Source organism: Acinonyx jubatus, chromosome D3 (genome assembly GCF_027475565.1).
Source record: "Acinonyx jubatus isolate Ajub_Pintada_27869175 chromosome D3, VMU_Ajub_asm_v1.0, whole genome shotgun sequence".
Lineage (NCBI taxonomy): Eukaryota > Metazoa > Chordata > Mammalia > Carnivora > Felidae > Acinonyx > Acinonyx jubatus.
In genome coordinates this window covers 26,619,161-26,636,800 of record NC_069392.1, presented here as the reverse complement: position 1 = coordinate 26,636,800, position 17,640 = coordinate 26,619,161, and the positions used below count along the sequence as shown (strand labels likewise).

At 49.8% G+C, this 17,640-nt stretch overlaps 1 long non-coding RNA gene across 1 annotated transcript; it reads right to left on the bottom strand.

Moving 5' to 3' along the window:
• Window positions 1-10,085: 10,085 nt before the first annotated feature.
• LOC106989096 (uncharacterized) lies at window positions 10,086-14,680 on the bottom strand. The gene is made up of 2 exons (XR_003417472.2): window positions 14,283-14,680; window positions 10,086-10,370 (listed from the first exon to the last, which is right to left on the bottom strand). It is a non-coding gene; the product is annotated as an uncharacterized LOC106989096 (long non-coding RNA).
• Window positions 14,681-17,640: the final 2,960 nt, after the last annotated feature.

Sequence of the window (17,640 nt, the reverse complement as noted above, 5' to 3'; positions counted from 1 at the left end):
CCACATATTTATTTCTCTCTGTGATTGCAAATATGTATTTTCAAGTATTTGTGAAGCAAACTGGACTGTGTGCAAAATCACAGGAAATTGGACAGTAATGTTTCTGTTTTGAAACTTCTGCTACCGAGTGTAACAGAAATGAGACTACTAATGTTACAATAAATCCTATCCTACATCTTTTATCTAAACTAACATTCACATCAAAACTGTTATTGATTAGCCATTTCACAGAATTTCCACCCCTTGGTAATCCTAGTAAAGTGTATGAGGCATAAATCTGTTGGTAGCTGGCAAAGGTGTGAACTCAGAGTATTGATAGTCCATTTAGAACAATGTCTCTCAAAGTCAAAAACCACCACCACTTCTCAATATTGGCATTGTTGTATGAGTTTCATATTTGCTTTCATTTGTTCAGCTCAAGTTTGGAAATGTGTGAAAATGTACAAGAAGCAGGAGAATTGTAGACTTTACTTCTGAGGTAGGAAATTAGAAATAATTCTTAGATAATCTTAACATTTCCCCTTCTTGATCAGATGATGAAATAGGTGAGTCCTGATATGGTAGGGTGGCAAGAGGACCCTTTAACTATGTAGAAGCCCCTTCTGAGTCCATCTCATTTCAGAACTGCGTCCCCTTTGAAGGGAGTTGGGAACCAGAGAAGAATCTCCTAGAGGAGCAGTCCACTCTTCTGCAACCTCCTTTTTGCTGGTCAGTGTTCTACAGAAGGCACATGTGAGACGGCAAAGTGCAGGGAATGAATCCTTCTATGAATACAGCAAATGTTATTGAGGCCACCTCCATCACAAAGACAGTGTGTGCCCCTAGGGACACTGTATACGCCTGGGCTCTCTGCTCTAGGAGCTGTGGGCGGGAGTAGATTTTCAGTACCCAGGCTTGAGAGATGTCATGTTCTTTCTTTTCCCTAAACAGATCATGACTTGGACTGTTATACGAGATGCTGAATTGAGTTTCTCCCATTGATTGGTTCAACCTCTCAGCTGTTGCTGTGGGTCTGAGCCACCTCCAGGTTGGTTCTGTGAGTTGGGAGGATCTCTCAGTCTAGACTGGCAATCGCAGGCGGAGATAGAATGAGAACCACCCATGTCAACTACACATTGTCTAGTAGCTCTATGGTAAAAAGAAACAAGTCAAAAATCAAATCATTGTAATGGGCAAAATGGTACCACTTCAACATGTATTTGATTTCAAAAATACATTGTTTTTAAAACCTCAACAAGAAAGTTTCTTCTTCTTCTTCTTCTTCTTCTTCTTCTTTTTTCTTATTCTGTCCTCAGAATCAGTGTGCATGTCACACTCAGAGCACAGCTCAATTCAGAGGAGCTGAATTCCAGGGGCTCAATTTCCACAGGTGGTTGGTGGCTACAATATTGGACACCCCAGGTCTGGTCTATTTTACCAGCTCAGGTCAAAGCTGAATGACCAACTGAGTCTTTAATTCTACTTAGCATCTCAAATATCAGAAGATATCAGAAGAGCAGCACCAAGAGTCACTTATGTTTATATTTGTAGTGTGTGGCATTTCCTAGTAGAGGGAGGACACGTAGTAGGTACATGACATGTCTATGCAAGCAAAGAGGATAAAACCCCACGCAGTCCTGTTCCTTTAGGTCCTTAGGACACTCTAATATCACGCTCATTTTTCCACAGAAAGTGGGTATGGCTGAACGTTTTAAAGAAGGAAGGAAATGTCTCATCTGCCTCAGTTATCTTGAAAAACCCATGTTCCTAAAATGTGGTGATGTCCGCTGCCTCCAGTGTGTCAATTCATGCCAGAAGGAGCCCTGTGAGGATGGTTTGTTGTGCCCATTTTGTCTGTGGTCACTCAAAAAGATAAGATCAAGACAGGTGGTCAGCTGGGGAAGCTGGTGTCTGAGATCGAGGACCTGGAGTGGCCTTGGAGAACTATTCTCATCCTTTTCACAGAAGGATGCTGAAACACCAAGGTGAGGCATCTGTCCTGTCCCAGGTCCTCTGACTCACGTCTGGGGACAGGAGGTAGGAATCGGCCTTGGCTAAATTAGATGTTGAAACACAAGGTCCAAGCAAACACAGGTGGCCCTTATAGACCGGATCCTTTCCTATGGGCAAGGAAAGCTTTACCACTCTCCCAGGGCGAAGCAGACAAGCTCTGCTCTACACAAATCTGCAATTGGGGAAGCTAACGGAAACAATCACAAGAGGAAAAGCCCAAGTCCCACCCTCTGGCCCTGTGAGGAACAAGAGGTCTAATGATACAGGGTGGTGAGAGTGGTGACCCTGGTCCCCACCCCACATGCAATACAGCCTATCATGACACCTGCACAGTCACAATGGACTGTGAAACTCTCCCCTCTTTTCCTCACTCATAATCCTTCTTCCTAACACCCGTCAAACTTTGCCTACAGCTTTCAATTAAAACACAATCCGTACGCGTCCTATTGAAATCATGAATTATATGTCTTTAGCATATTCCAGCAAGGTAAGGTCACAGGAGACACTGATTTTTAAAATATAATACAAGTTCTATTTCTTATATTTATTTACAAAATTGGAAAGAGAAATGTAAGTAACTGGAGAACCTTACTCCTTAACATATTCCAAGTTAGCACTGCATTGAATTTGCTTCAAAATTGTCTGCTCTCTTTGGTTTTTCTGTATATATGACAAATCTGTGGAATCCCAGCCTGAGAAATGGTGCCACAAGGTGACCCAGGGTGTCCAGAGGACTCTGAAGGGTTTGAGAGGACGACTGGCCTTGGGCAACTCCCAGCCCACACTGGAGGCTACTGTGGCCTCTACTTAAAGACAGGCTGCTCTATGCCCATGAGGATGCGGAGCTGAGCCAGGGGAACCACCTTACTTGATTCACAGGGACACCCCCGGCCTCTGTCCTCCTCCCTCTTTCCCCGGGAGCCTGAACTGGGAAAAACCCAGCCCACCCTGCACTATCTCACCTTGTTGAGTGGCTGATGTGCTCCCTGTTTACCTTGAGAGGGCTGGGCAGCATAGGGTCCTGCAGGACTGAGATGTTGAACCCTCCAGGGACACCTTTCCCAAAGAACACAATGTGACCTGCTCCATGTGGCCCTGCAGGGGCCTCCAGCCCCATCGCCCAAATGCAGGAGTCAGTGGAGTCAGGAGTCAGTGGCCCAACAAAGTTAGGGCTGGGCAGGGCATGGCTATCTGCTCCCTGGGATATGTTGTCAGTACATCCTTCACTTGTGGCATGTGGCCATAACCTTCATGTCCTCCTGCAAGGTCACGTGCATTGTGGGCTGCCCCAGCCAGCTCCTGGGCGTTAAGGTTCCCTGAAGGGCACTTGTTTGCCTTCTTCACTTCCTCCTGCCTCTCTGCACTCCATTCCCTCCTCCTGTTCCACTCCATGCCCATTCGTTCTTGATGCATTCTCTTTCATCCACGACAGGAGGATTTCTGGAATCAGATTCCTGATGGAATAATTCTTGTTTCAAAATTGTGTGATCTTGGTAGCTGAAAGGCAGAAGACAGTCATGTGATTGCAGAGGCCCCCATCCCCGTCTCTGGGGAAGGAGAGCACCAAGACGGGCTCGGCCAGGGCAGACACAGGCTCCCAGTGGGGGCCTCCAGCAGAGCGATCCCAGCCCTCCTCATTCCAGCCTGGTGCCCAGCCCACCACACAGGGCTGCTCAGCCCCGGAAACAGGGTGCTGCTGGGAAAGCTGGTGACGGGATGCTGGGGAGATTATATAGACACTGGAGATGCTAGGCCCTCCTGGGCCTGGATGGGACTGGGTCCTTCAGGATGGGAATCATCCAAAGAGGGAGCAGGGAAGAGTCACACAGGAGACTTAAGCGCCGGAAATAAATAGAAAAGAGCCAGAAGTAGGAAGTAAATTATATGCAGATGGCTAGTGTCTGAATCCTAAACCTCAGGATCTGTAAAACAGACTTCTGCGTGCACAAGGGCAGCGACAGTGATGGGGTGGCTGTGGGAAAGAGAGGATGAGGTCAGGGGAGGTGAGAACTCAGGCTGCTGCTTCTGGGATTACATCCCTGACCCCAGATGGCAACTGTGGCCTCACAGTACAATCCCCCTGGGGCCCTCTTCCCACCTTTCTCCAATGTGATAAGGAGCAGGTCCAGGGACTCCAGGCCCTTCCTAGTCCTCAGATTCCATACCTGGGACCAGGAAGCAGCACCTGAGCCACCCCGTCCCTCCAAGAGGCAGTCACTGTCCCTAGGACTTTGTGTGCAATACACTGCCCGCCTCCCAAGTTCCCTCCCAATGACCACCTGGACTCCTTTCTGCCTCCAGATTCCTGTCCATTTTCCATCTCCTGGCCAGCCTCCACCTTTGTATTTTTCTCCAATATGGGGACAGTGGAACCCAAGTGTGCATGCCATGGGTATACTGCCACCTTCCCTAACCAATCATTCCATCATTTTATCAATCCAGCCAAATCCAGGGGCACCTTCATGGTTGTGCTGGGCCGTTGGAGAAGACAATCCATTCCCCATACCGTGTGGCTGGCCTGTGCCTGCTCTGACCTTAAGTACCTGGGGGACACTGGACGTTCCCACAGCCCTTTCCTCCACATAAGTCCCAACCCCTTAGGGACAGTGACCATGACATTAGAGGTAACATAACTTGCCCAAAGTCCCCCAGCCTATAGGTGAAGCGAGGGGAAAACATCAACCGGTGCAGCCATAGAAACACCTGTGCCTGCCAGCCTCTGCCCTGAGCACTGGAAGGAGTGGGGGAGGACCCAGGCAGGCACAAGAAAGATCCCATGGGGGCTATAACCGTGGTGAGAAGCAGGCCCATTGTTGTGTGGCTGGAGGAGTGGGATCTGACAGGGGCAGGAACCCCAGCCCCACTGCCAAGAGCCTCTTTCCTGGGGCTGTTCACTCCCAGGAGACAGCTCGGCGGGGCCTGGAGACCCAGTGTGTGCGAGGGCCCAGCGGCATTCACACAGGCCTCTAGAAATCCTGCCAACCAGGGAGTGTATCAGTGGGTGGGGCCGGGGGGAGCTGCACAGAGGTCCCTTCCACGTGGAGGCAAGTACAGGATTTATTCGGCTCCAGGGACCCAGGATTTGGGTGAGGAGAGGAGGAGAGAACTTGCTCCAGGGAGCACCTCCAACCTCACTTCTTCAGAAGGTCCCAGGAGCACTTGCAGGAGCTGGAGAGGAAACATTCTCTGTGATGCCCACCCAGGGAGCACCCATTCACCCAGGGGCAAAGCTGAAGGTAGCCCATACAGGTGCTGCTCCATGACCTGAAGGTGCAGAGGGAGAGGGTCCCCGGGTCCCCAGCACCCAGCTCACATGGAAGCACTTTGTCTCCGTTTCAAGTGTGCATGCCAGAATATGCCTCATCAGACCACCTCTGTCACAGATCACACCAAATCCGACCCAGTAAACTGCCCCTGCTCAAGTCCCAAGACGTGGGAACCTACTGTAACCAAGGCTTTGATGCTTGGCAGAGGCAGAGCAGAAGAGAGCAGGTCTTAGTGGAAAGAGAGACTTTAAATAACAAAGCAAGAAAAGATTGCGAACAGCACACCCTAAGCCAACAGACATAACAGCTCTTATTCCTACAGCATTAAAATATGAGAAGGACGCACATTTCCTTTTCTCTCTGATTTCATACCCACCTCCCTCAGTCTCCAAAGCTGCAGGTAGAACCTGACAGCTCCCAGAAACCATTTCCTGATACACCTCAGGGCTGTTCCCTACCTAGGGCTTCTTCATCCTCGCTGCTCGAATCGTATCTTCAGTGGACAATCCAATCTTTACAGACACAAGCATGAGCAAGCAGGGTACTAGAGACAGGGTCTCCCCTGTTCTTGCTGCTCCAGCTGAGGCCATGCTGGCCCACCCGGCATCAGCTGTCCTTCCTCTGGGTCCTCAGACCTTCCCTGGGCTCGGTGGAGTCAGAGTCCTTCAACGAGACATTGACCACACTTGCAAACCTTCAAATGGGAGAAAGGATCCACCTTCACCTGGCACTTCCCCAGCTGCACTGGATCGTGATAGCTCTCACCTGGGCACGAACCAACCTGACCTTCCCACTGTGACGGACACATGTTGGGTTAGGTGGGTTCCATGAGCACACCCTGGGCCAGGCTCAGAGCAGCTGCCCAGGAGAGCCGTCTGTCGGTATGGAAATGCTCTGTGTTGTAAACATGCACCTGCTGGGTACCTGAACTGTGGCTAGTGTGATGAGGGATGGAATGTTTAACTTCATTTACTTTAATTAATGTAAACATGAGCCAGCACATCTGGCTAGTGGCTTCCCCCCTGGATAGTGCAGCTGTCGGATCCAAAGATGCAGAAGACGTGACATGCCTGCCCTGGGGGTGCCTGCAGAGGATTTGCTGGCCTGACACGATCTTTCATTAGTAGGTTCTCAGGGCTCATACACATGTGCCAGGCACTCCATGGGTCCCTAGGGACGCTCAGAGAGGCTGGCCACCACCCAAGCCCTAGAGGAATCCCAGCAGGGGCCCACTTGTAAGCAGAGTGAAGAGCATGACCCCCCACACTTGTGCTGGGTGTAATCAGAACAGCAGGGTAGGGGGGCACCTCACTGTCCTCAGGAAACCACCCCTCTCTCTCTTGGATATGGACTAGAGCCGGGGCAGATGCCCAACTTAGTGTGGGGCCCAACAGGTTGGGACAAGCTGAGGAGGGACCTTTCCACTCCTGAACTAGATCCCAGCCCAGAGGTTTTACAAGAGGCTCTTCCCAGTGCTGAGCACTGTGTGAGACAAGAGTGAGGCAGATGCTGTCAGTGCCCTTGTAGTGACCACCCAGGGCTAGGGCTCCTGTGCCCACGAGTGGAAGGAAGGGTTAGAATGGATGGGGTTTAGAACCCAGAATTCCAATACCTGTCAGACAAACTCTCCAACTGATGTCCTCGGAGCCAGGGAAAGGTACAGCGAGGACTACCTTAACCCTGGGATCAGCCCCCACCACTTTGCTGAACTCCCTGTGCACTGGAGCCTGTGTCCCTCTCACCTCCTCTGCAACTAGAATGTTCTACAGCTGCCCTGGTCACGTGGGGTGAGATCCCTTGTGTATGAATGTGTTTCCAGCCAAACATCTCTTGGCCAACAGTGTGCAGACAAGGACTGGTTGTCAGGTGACCCCCAGAAGCAGGTGAAAAGTACAAACTGGTCCCCCCCGGCCCCCAGTGGATCAGGCCTGGGAACCTCCTTGTGTCTGGCCTGGCTCTGGTTCCATCTCTGTGATGTGTCCTGGGTGGGAGAACAGGAGACCTGACTCCACTGTCTGCCCCTCCCCAGTGTCAATGAAGGAAAGAGTCTGGTAGATGGAGAAGAGGCTGGGACAGGAAGGAAGGCCCTCTCCCAGGGCTTTTTGGACGATGTCCATGCGGTGCTCTCACCCGACACCCCGGCTCGTCTTGCCTCATGCCTGCTCATAAGTGGTACCCAGGCAGGGGATGGGTGAGAGACAGTCCATGGGGCTTAGGGCCGAGGGTCTCGTCGCAGTGCCTGGCTCCCCATCCACAGGCTGTGCTAGTCCCCGTAATCCATCACCCTCTCTGGCCTCCCTTTTCCCAGAGGCCAATTAGATACCATTAGGGCTCCTTCTCTTAAATTAGGATTGATCCACCTGCCATGGGGTTAAGGAAACAGCCTGCTCTGAGGTGAGATCTATCATTAAATGAAATGGTTATTGACCCAATAATGGTGATTCTGAAACAGTTTTGTCCACTTAGAATGCTGGGAACCCTTCCTAGCTGGCAATGGGATTTCCCCCCAAGTTTATTAGCATACAAAGAACCGTACAAACTCAAAGTGCAGAGTTTGATCATGTTTGAAGTACATATAATTGCAGGAAGCAATGGTGATGGGAATTTTCACTTAGAAGCTGATGTTGTCAACTGTGTTTTTGGAGGGGACATCAGTCTAGGGAGACACACACACACACACACACTCAGAGCCACACCACCTAGATTCACACAGGGAAGAGCCCACCACCATACACACAAACCCTCACCACCCAAAGGGAGCAAAAGTGCTTGTGAAGAAATGGCCACGGTTCTTTCCCTATAGGGTCAGCCTCATTCCCCACATCCCCAGCCCCCGTTCCCAGCAGGCACCCAGAATCAGGGTGGCGCTCCCAATGAAAGCCAGCAGGAAAGCCCCACATCTCTCACCACCTAGATCTTTCCCCAGCAAGTGTGGGACTCCACAGAACTTACTATTTTCACTTAATCCCGAGACCACCTGCAATGACAGAAAAGCATGAGGATCAGATCGCTCCCATGTGTCCTCTGGGTGACTTTAGAGACCTAGCCAGGAGACCATCCAGTAGAAGCCCCAATGGCCAGAGTAGAGAACGTTGCTGAAAATTCCTGGATCACGTCCTCTCAAGTCCGTGTCGGTTGCCAATCATGAAATTCTTAATCCGATGAGGGGGGATTTCTGCTAAGGAAAGCCCTGCCCCCCTCCACCCCCCCCCCCACAGTCTAGGAGCCGGTGCAACCCTTCGCAAACAGCCGCATGAACCAGATGTCACTGGTAGGACTCGACACCCATCCCCAACAAGGAACTGATAAATATCGTCTCTGATGAGCATGCCCACATTTTCACACATGAATTCAACTGAAAGAAAGAAACCTAGAAAGCAGGGTTTGTGTCTCAGACAAAGGCAGGTCAGCTCACCGTGGCATTGGACGGGGCCTTTGCCTCGGCCCTGTCCCAGGATGCTGCTCCGCCAGGCCCTCGGGGGGCAGCCAGGAGGACACAGGGTAACTATCACTCAATGGTGGTGCTGCTGTGCTCACGTAGGGGGTTCTGCTTGACATGACTCGGGCCCAGGCTGCCTGGCAGCAACGGGTTAACAAGCAAGAACTGAGCTGTTCTAGGCCACCCGTCTTGGTAAAGGAAGGAGGCAAAGGAGAGGGGCGGGAAGGGAGAGAGAGGCAGAGTCCGGGCTGATAACAAAGCGCATATTGAGTTCCTGTTTTTCACTGTCCCCGGCCATTAGGCTCACACAACCGGACACTTCCAGGGCTTGTGGTGATCCTCTTATTAAATGCCCTAAAGTATCTCCCTGAGTCTTATCTGCTTTGGGCCAGAGGCTGAGGAGTGAGCCCAGCACTGACAGGTGTTGACCTACATTGTCCGAGGTGGCCTCACACTTCTCAGAAACTGTGGGCCGACCGGGAGCACAGGGCTTGCTACATGCATTTCACACTAATGGCCGTCCCAAAGTCAGCTGAATGCACTTGTGGCTGCGGGGGGCTGCGTGACCGATGAGGCCACCTTGTAAGGCTGGCAGGATCTGGGACCTGGGTGGACTCTGGCGCTCCAGGCATGTTCCCAGATGCCGTAATTCCCTCGCCCCACGTCGAGTGCGCGTGAGGAGTGCAGGTCAGAGTTCAGAGCTGCAGCCACGTGCCTGGGGGCTGCATGGTAGCTCCTGAGCTTGGGCCCTTCATCTCTGCACCTCTGCCCCTCTCTCCGAGGGGCAGGGAGAGAAAGCCAACGCCAGCACAGCTGTGGCGAGGGGTGAACAAGACAATGTATGCAAAGCGTGCGGGGTGATGGGGTTCTTTCTGAGAAAAAGGACCCAGCGTTGTGACGTCTACATGGGGCATCTATCTACTGGGGAAACACATGCTCTTACCCACAGGCACTGCCCGCACCACACGTTCACACCACGCAGACGCACACAGAGACCCTGCCCCTAAAGCCCATACACACAGACCCACACCGTATAAGGGAGCGTGGCTGTTCCAGGGACTGTAGCACTGGCCATGGTTCTTATCTGGAAAATCGGTCCTTACAGAAATGTCCCCTTTCCCAACAGGAAGCTGGAAATAGGGTAACCTTCCAGACTACAACCAGCAAAAAAGCCCCACCTTTCCTTTCTTAAGGATTTTTCCTCCATAGGTGAATGATCCTAAAACACGTACCATTTTCACAAGGCCTTGAGTCCCCCTGCAATCACAGAAATGAAAACACAGTGAGAGTCAGGTCATACTGTATTCTGCTTGCATGGGGCTTTTGTTCTCTTGGTGAGTCTAGAAAACCAGATGGGAAAAAGCAGTTGACTCAAGGGAACCCAAAAGCAAGAGCAGAGCAAGTGTACTTATGCCAAAAGGCACCAACTTTTCCTGGACAGTAGGTCTCAGGTCCATTTTGATTGGCAATTATAAAATTCTTTTCCAAGGAAGAGAAATGCCAAGATGTTCACTGCTGTCCAATTTGGAATAGATGCTGTCATTTTTGAGTGCCCTCTTGACTCAGGTATCTGTTGGTAAGGAACTCCCAACTGACACTCTCCCCACCATGGAAACTGCATATGCCATCCGTAATATACATTGTCAGATCCTCCTGCGTGAAATCCATCAAACCTGAAATAAACTGTCAACGCAACGTATCAATCTCAGACAAAGACAGGAGACCTTACCTTGGCATGAGATGGAGCCTCTTCATCTGCTGTGTCAGGAGGAGTTTCCTCAATAGGCCCTGGGGGGGATCTAGAACGACGTGCCAGTCATGAGTGGTGCTACTTGGCACTTAGGCAGCTTTGGTCGACTGGGCACGGAAGGGGGCTTATGGAGCCGGTTAGTTAATAACCATGACCAGGGTTTTCCTTGGTGGAAAAGGAAGGCAATGGGAAGAAGCAGAAGAGAAATGAGAAACAGAGCCTTTTGACTTTCCAGTAAAGGCTATCTAAGTCACCGTGAAATGTTCATGATTGCAACCGTATGACATTTTGGAAAGGGCAGATCTGGAGAGACACTAAAAAGACCAGGGGTTTCAAGGAAAGAGGAAGGGGTGAACAGGTGAAACCAGGGGATCATTAGAGCAGTGAGACTCTTCTGGTTGGTTGATAGCAGATGTTCAATATTTTTCCAAAAAAAGGACATAGAAATTGGGGCACCTGGGTGGCTTAGTTGATTATGAAGCATCCGACTCTTGATTTCGGCTCAGGTCATGATCTCAGAGTGCGTGGCTTGGAGCCCTGCGTCAGGCTCTGCACTGACAGCTTGGGGCTCTCTCTCCCTCTCTCTCTCTGCCCCTCCCCCACTTGCACGTGTGCACGCTCTCTTTCCAAAATAAATCTCTCAACAACATAGAAACGTACAACACAAGGAGTGAACGTCAATGTCAAGTATCCATCAATATTGGTTCCCTAATAGTGACAGGTATAGCACAAAACGATTAGGGGTGAATAATAAAAGAAATAGGATGGGGGGAGAGGATAGGGCATAGGAGAACTTTCTCTGTTATCTGCTCCATTTTTATGTTAATCTGAAGAGCAAAAATTACTTTTAAAACACCTGGTTTATTAATTTGAAAATAATCTGGCAGCCCTGTTTCAGGGAGAGATCTAGCTCCACTAACGTTCAGCAACCAGTTAATATGCAAACATTAGCTTGAGACATTGTTTCCCATGCAATGTCAACAAGGCTGAGTTGTTAACCCATGTTTACTTCCATGGTCATAGCGTTACTGTCTGTCTGACGCCGTCAATGAGAACTTCTCACACGTGGAATAAAAGAGCATATGGCGTAGCATCTTACACTTTTCCATTATATGGGTACACTGAATAAACTTCCATCAGTATTGAATTTGCTTAATGATTGAATTTCCACAGTACCTTCCATTGATTTGTTTGCGGGGTGCACCCTGGGGTGTGGCAGGATGCTGTTTTTGTTACCCGCTGCTGGGGGTGAGGTGTGTGTCTTCTTAAATGAGGAACACATTGTCTTTCCATATCCATCTCATACCATTCTGGGGAATGCATTCACACAATGAGAGCTAGTGGGCACCTGGCCGGCAGAAGATCACAGCAAAAGTAGTAATGACTTATTCACAGTTCAAACTTTTGATCTCCTGTGCACGAGCTGATCCTGCGCTCCAGGATCTTGCGGTGTGCACTTAAAAAACCCAGCAGATATGGGTGCCTGGGTGGCTCAGTCGGTTAAGTGTCCTGACTTCAGCTCAGGTCGTGATCTCACAATGCCTAGGTTTGAGCCCCGCGTCAGGCTCTGGGCTGACAGCTCAGAGCCTGGGGCCTGCTTCAGAGCAGGGTCCGGGGACCCCTATCTTATAGTTGCCAGCATGGAACCTTAGAGACCTTCAGAGATTCACAACACCTATGAGCGATGGATCTGGGACAGGAATGCAACGGGTTCCCGGAGACAGAGATCCCTGAACCCCCAAGCAAGTCCTTTGGATCATGCCCTTGACTCCTGAACCAAGGGCTTTCCTCCCTTCAATCCTCAACTCCTCCTGCCCCAACGTTCCTCCTGGAGGAGGCGTCTGAGCCAAAAAAGCGGCCTGAATCGCAGCTCAGCCTCTTCTCTGTGTCTACCAATCCCTGACCCAAAACATGACACTGTTTTCCCCAAACCAAGCCCCACTGAAGGAGCAGGGGAAGCCCAGCCGTGCACATCCTGCCCCCACACCTTCACACCATCAGCCGCCTCGTGTGGAGCCTTCCCCAATGGCCAGTTGAGCACCGTCAGTGGCCAGGCATCTGCTCGGCTCCCAAGCTGACTCAGAAGCCAGGACGTCCCAAACCAACCATCACATGACGGCTCTACCAAGAATTAGGTTCCCTTCAACTGGCCAACCCTGGCTGAGCAGCTAATGTGAACCAACTGGGAACATGGTTGGGCTGGTGGGCTGGTGCTTTGGTGGTTTATTGAATGAAGTCTGGGACTCTCAGTGTTTCACCGACTGTTGGTCTGAGTAACTGTCCAAGCAGTGTGGGCTAAGGCCCGCCTGACAGCAGGGAGGGGTTGTACTGGCTCTGAGAGGGCACTTTCCCTGCTCCTTCCTTTCTCCCCAAAATCCAGGCTCTAGGACTCCTCTTCCATCCCTAGACCCTGCAGGGACAGGGGACAGAGTCCCATCTCCTCTTAGACGGTCCACTCCTTTCCCACAGCCTGTGACCCCACTCCAGGATTTTCCGAAGGATCCCCAGACCCTCACAACCTCTGCTACCAAATGTTTATTTCATGAACCTGAAAGAACTGTCACTTCTCACCACTCTCCCAGGCAGACAAGGCCAGGAGAGAACGCTGCTTTGTTCTGGATTCTTTTGGCAGAAGGCAGAGGGGAAGGGCTGTGGGCAGGGGTGTGAGGGAGGGCAGGGGGGTGGTGGGGAAAGGGGAAGGGACAGCATTCTTGAACATTCCTGCAGAGACCAGCAGAGCCAGAAACCCAAGGAAGGACCTGGTGTCCAGAGGGACACAGGCCCAGCTGCTGACAGGCGGCCCAGAGCCATGGAGACGCCCAGCTGCGCCCTGCACAGAGCCCTCTCCTGCCTGGGCATCCTGAGCGCTGGGGACTTGGGGGCAGCGGAGGCAGTGCCCTTAGCTGGACACAGCACAGATGGAGCAGAACAGGGAAGATGGGCCCCTGAGCCCGCGGACCCAGAGACCCAGCACCTGGGGAGGCAGGGAGAAGGCTGTTCCGACACTAGCCCTGAGTCTTGGGTCCTGTTAAGGGGACCTTGTCTAACCTCCTGTGCTGAGGCCACCAGCTCATGCGGGTCACATTCCTGGTTTCTGTGCCAACCTCTGTCCCAGCCTCTAAACTTTCTCTTCCAAATGTCCTTCCCTTCCACTAGATGCTGCTCTACCGTCCCTTACAACACCCCTTCTGATTCCTACGTCCTCGTGTGGACGAGGCACGGAGGTGATCTGGGGAGTCCTCCCCATTCCCTGGAAGGTGAGTGGAGATCCGAGTGTTTACCTGGGCTCCTTGATATTATGGTGACAATATTAACTCCCAGAGCTAGAGCTGGAAAGGCACTCAGCCTGAGTCAGGCTCTTTTCACCTGTCAGCTTCTTAACCACACCCAGGCCCCTTGAAGTTAGTTCCTGCCCTACATTTCCAGGAAACTGCACCTCAGAGAGGTGACGCGACCTGCCCAGAGTTGCACGGCACGTGAGTGGACAGGCTGTGATTTGCACCGAGGTTCCTAGGTTCCAAACACCAGAGACTGAACCACTTTTCTGTCCCATTGTCTAAGGCAGTGGCTAATGATTGAGTGCCTTCTATGTGCTGGACAGCAGCCAAAGCTTAGAGAATGGAGATAAATAAGACAGACTCACTGTGTCCCCTCTCCTGGGAACCTAGCCCCCACATGTCCCCAGCATCTAGCACAGAGCTTGGCACAGACTGAGGCCTCAGTCAGTGACGGATAAATGAACAGGTATTGGTTATACAATAAGCACTCAAGTCTGAAGACTTTTTGTGCTCCATCCCAGGGAAAGTGCAGGACAGATGATGTCCTGGGACCTCACGTTTTTCCCATCCAGGCATCTGTCTTGGTCCTCAGGCATCTGTTCGGGTCTGTCGGCTTAGCCCCACTGGACCATCCCAAAGGCTCCTCCCGGTCCTGGAGTGCCGCTCTCTGTAAAACAGTGGTTTAGGATGACTTTTCCAGTGGCACATGCTTCTTCGTTTTTGCCAGTGTTTCTCGGTTTCTTGGGGGCCTTAAACAGTATAGAGAATATGTTGAGTTCTGTAGATGCCTCCCCCTGAAAAGCACACGTGAGCCTGTAGTTTACATCCAGTTTCAGAGGCTTCCTAGACCCTAAGTTAAGAATCTCGGTTGTAGAGGATCTTGAAGACCACAGACATTCAAAACCAACAGAACCGCATCTCAAAGGGTGCCATGGATTCAATCAGCAAATTCATATCAAATTCCTGCCATGCGCTATGTATCATGATGGGTTTTGGGGACCTCAGGGGACAGCTTCAGCATCCAGGGGAGTCAGGAGGCAGCTCCTGGGAAGCAGGAATCTAGTCAGCAGCCTCTGGGCTCCCAGGCCACGCCTAGAGTGGCCTCCAGTGGCTTCCGTAGATTCCCACGTCCCTGAGGCACCTGTGACTTTTCTCCCTCCTGGTCCCTCTCCATTAGAGTCCTTAGGAGCAGGCTTATCCAAAGATGAAGGTGGACGATTCTGAATGTAGGCACTGTCTTTAGTGCTTCTGCTCCAGAGTATATCCCACAGGTGTGCAAGTTCAGCTGCCAACTTAGTGTTACAAGTTCAAAGCCACCCTCGTCCTAACTTCCTCAACAAAATGTCAGGAACCTCTTCCTCTCCTTTTTGTTGCTAACAATAATAATGACAACCACCAATAATAACAAAAGATTTAGCCATTCATTGGGCACATGTGTATTGCCCCTTTGGGGGCACCTGGGACTATGGGGTGAACAAGATCTCAGGTGCCCAGGTGGCTGAGGGGTAGGGGTGGGGACAGGATGAGTTGATGCCTGGCCACAGTGCCAATCTACATATCGTAGGGTCTGAAACTGCCAGACTTTTGAAGACCGCTTTGAGGAAAAAATTAAAACTGCAAAAACAAATTTCGGTTCAAAAGTGGCAAACTGCGGCGTTAAGAAAAAGTCAAAATATTGGCGACATTACAAAACCCAGAAAACAATGCTTTCCTGTATTGCCTGCCAAACGTATAACACTTCTTCTCATTTTTTTTTTAATTAAAAAAAATTTACTTTGATGTCATGGTCTTTGGTCGCTTCTCCATAGGGCAATGCTTTTTCTAATATGTTCTAAAGAACAAGTAAGCTAGGATTGCAGTCTTTCTTCTAACATAGAAGATATCAACTTGTTCTTTCTTAGTTTAGAAAGCAATGTCAGTGTTGGGGTGCTTGGGTGTCTCAGTCAGTTAAGCATTCGACTCCTGATTTCATCTCAGGTCATGATCTCCCAGTTTCGTCAGATCGAGCCCCATGTTGGGCTCTGCGCTGACCCTGCGGAGACTGCTTGGGATTCCCTCTCTCTCTCTCTCTCTCACTCTCTCTCTCTCTGCCTCCCCTGCTAGTGCTCTGGCTCTCTGAAAATAAATAAACTGAAAAACAAACAATGTCAGTGTCGCATATCATCATTTGTAACACCATCTAAAATTTTGAGATTGTTGCCAAATTTGGGAAGGACTTTCCTGAACTTCTATCATTATGTGATAATGTCCATGATGTGAGCATTTTGAGTGTTCTTTGTGAACTGATTAACTGTTAATACTCTTTGAGGTAATCACATTCAGTAACTAATTGGTCATCAATGTAAATTTGTAAAGAGTTTTCTATTACCTTGATTTTGTGTGAAACCAGTCAGAACTTTTTCTATTCCTTCAATAGGTTAAGATTTACTCCACTTTCTTAAGTTGATTATGAAATAATCCAAGAGCCTAATCTTTGATTCTATTTGAAATTTATCTCTTCCTCTTCATGAATGGTGACTTTTGATATGAAAACTTTGTGTTAGAATCCTCATTGTTTGGTGCATTGATAACGATATATGCTGCACTATGAGTTTACTCCAGTAGGGATGGATACCAGCATGATTCTGTTGGCTCAATATGTCCTAACTGAGCACTCCAACTCGTTCATTAAGGAAAAAGTTCAATCCTGAGTATTTGGGGCCTGAAAACTGTGGCAAAAAGGTATTGGATAGGAAATGTTTTCCCTTGGTGATTAAGGACACACACACACATACACACACACACACACACACACACACACACACACACACACACTACATATCCATTTTCTCCATCATTTCCTAAAAGGGAGGCCATCTTAATGCACAGAGTAAGAAGGACATAACTTTAGAAAAAACGAACCATAGCCCTTTCCAGGCAGGGACAGTTGGTAACTTGTAACACTGGTTTATGGATCTCAGTCTTGTTCCATTACCTCCTAGCTCTGTGACCTTGGGTAAGTAACCTGGCCTCTCTGTGCCTCACTGCCTGCTCCAGGTCCTTGGGAGGATGAAGCAATCTAATCAGCCACAAGGTTAAACTACTGCAGCTGGTAGTTGCCTTTGTTGTCATTTACGGGCCAACAGTGCCACTCAGTGTCCTCTCGTTCAGGCTTCAGACAGGCCGCTCCTGCGCAGCAAAAATGAGTGGGAACCTTGTGCATCCGCCAAGGCTGAGGCCCCAGCAGAGGGAAAGGCCATAAATGTTCACGGAATCCGGAATGAAGTTGGACCTCCCCCTCACACTCACGGCAGAAGTTAATTCAGGGGCGCCTGGGTGGCTCAGTGGATTAAACATCGGACTCTTGATTTTGGCTCAGGTCATCAGCCCCACACAGCACGGAGCCTGCTTGGGATTCTCTCTCTCTCTCTCTCTCTCTCTCTCACTCTCTCTCCACCCCCCTCTGTCTCTCTGCCCCGCCCCCCCCACTGGAGGCTCCCCCCACCAAAATAAATAAATACATTTTAAAAAGGATTAAGACGGGAAATTTCATATTATGCGTATTTTAGCACAATTTAAAAAATGAACGCAGCAGTACCACAAAAGACAACACAAAGTTAAAAGTTAAGACACAGACTTTAAGAAAAAACATTTGTAACTCATATGCAAATAAGCCCACAGACTATATACATAACATTTCTCTATAAATAGGAAATGATTAAAGATCAAGTGACAGAAGAATAAAATACAAATGGATATTAAATATATGCAAATATATGCAATCTCACTAATAATTTGAGAAAAAGAAGTTAAGGGAAAAATTATTTCTCAATCACCAAATTGACTAATTATGATTGATCATATTCTCTGCAATCAAGGCTATGGGTAAGTAGGAATTCTCATATACTGATGGTGGTACCCTAAATTGGTGATTTC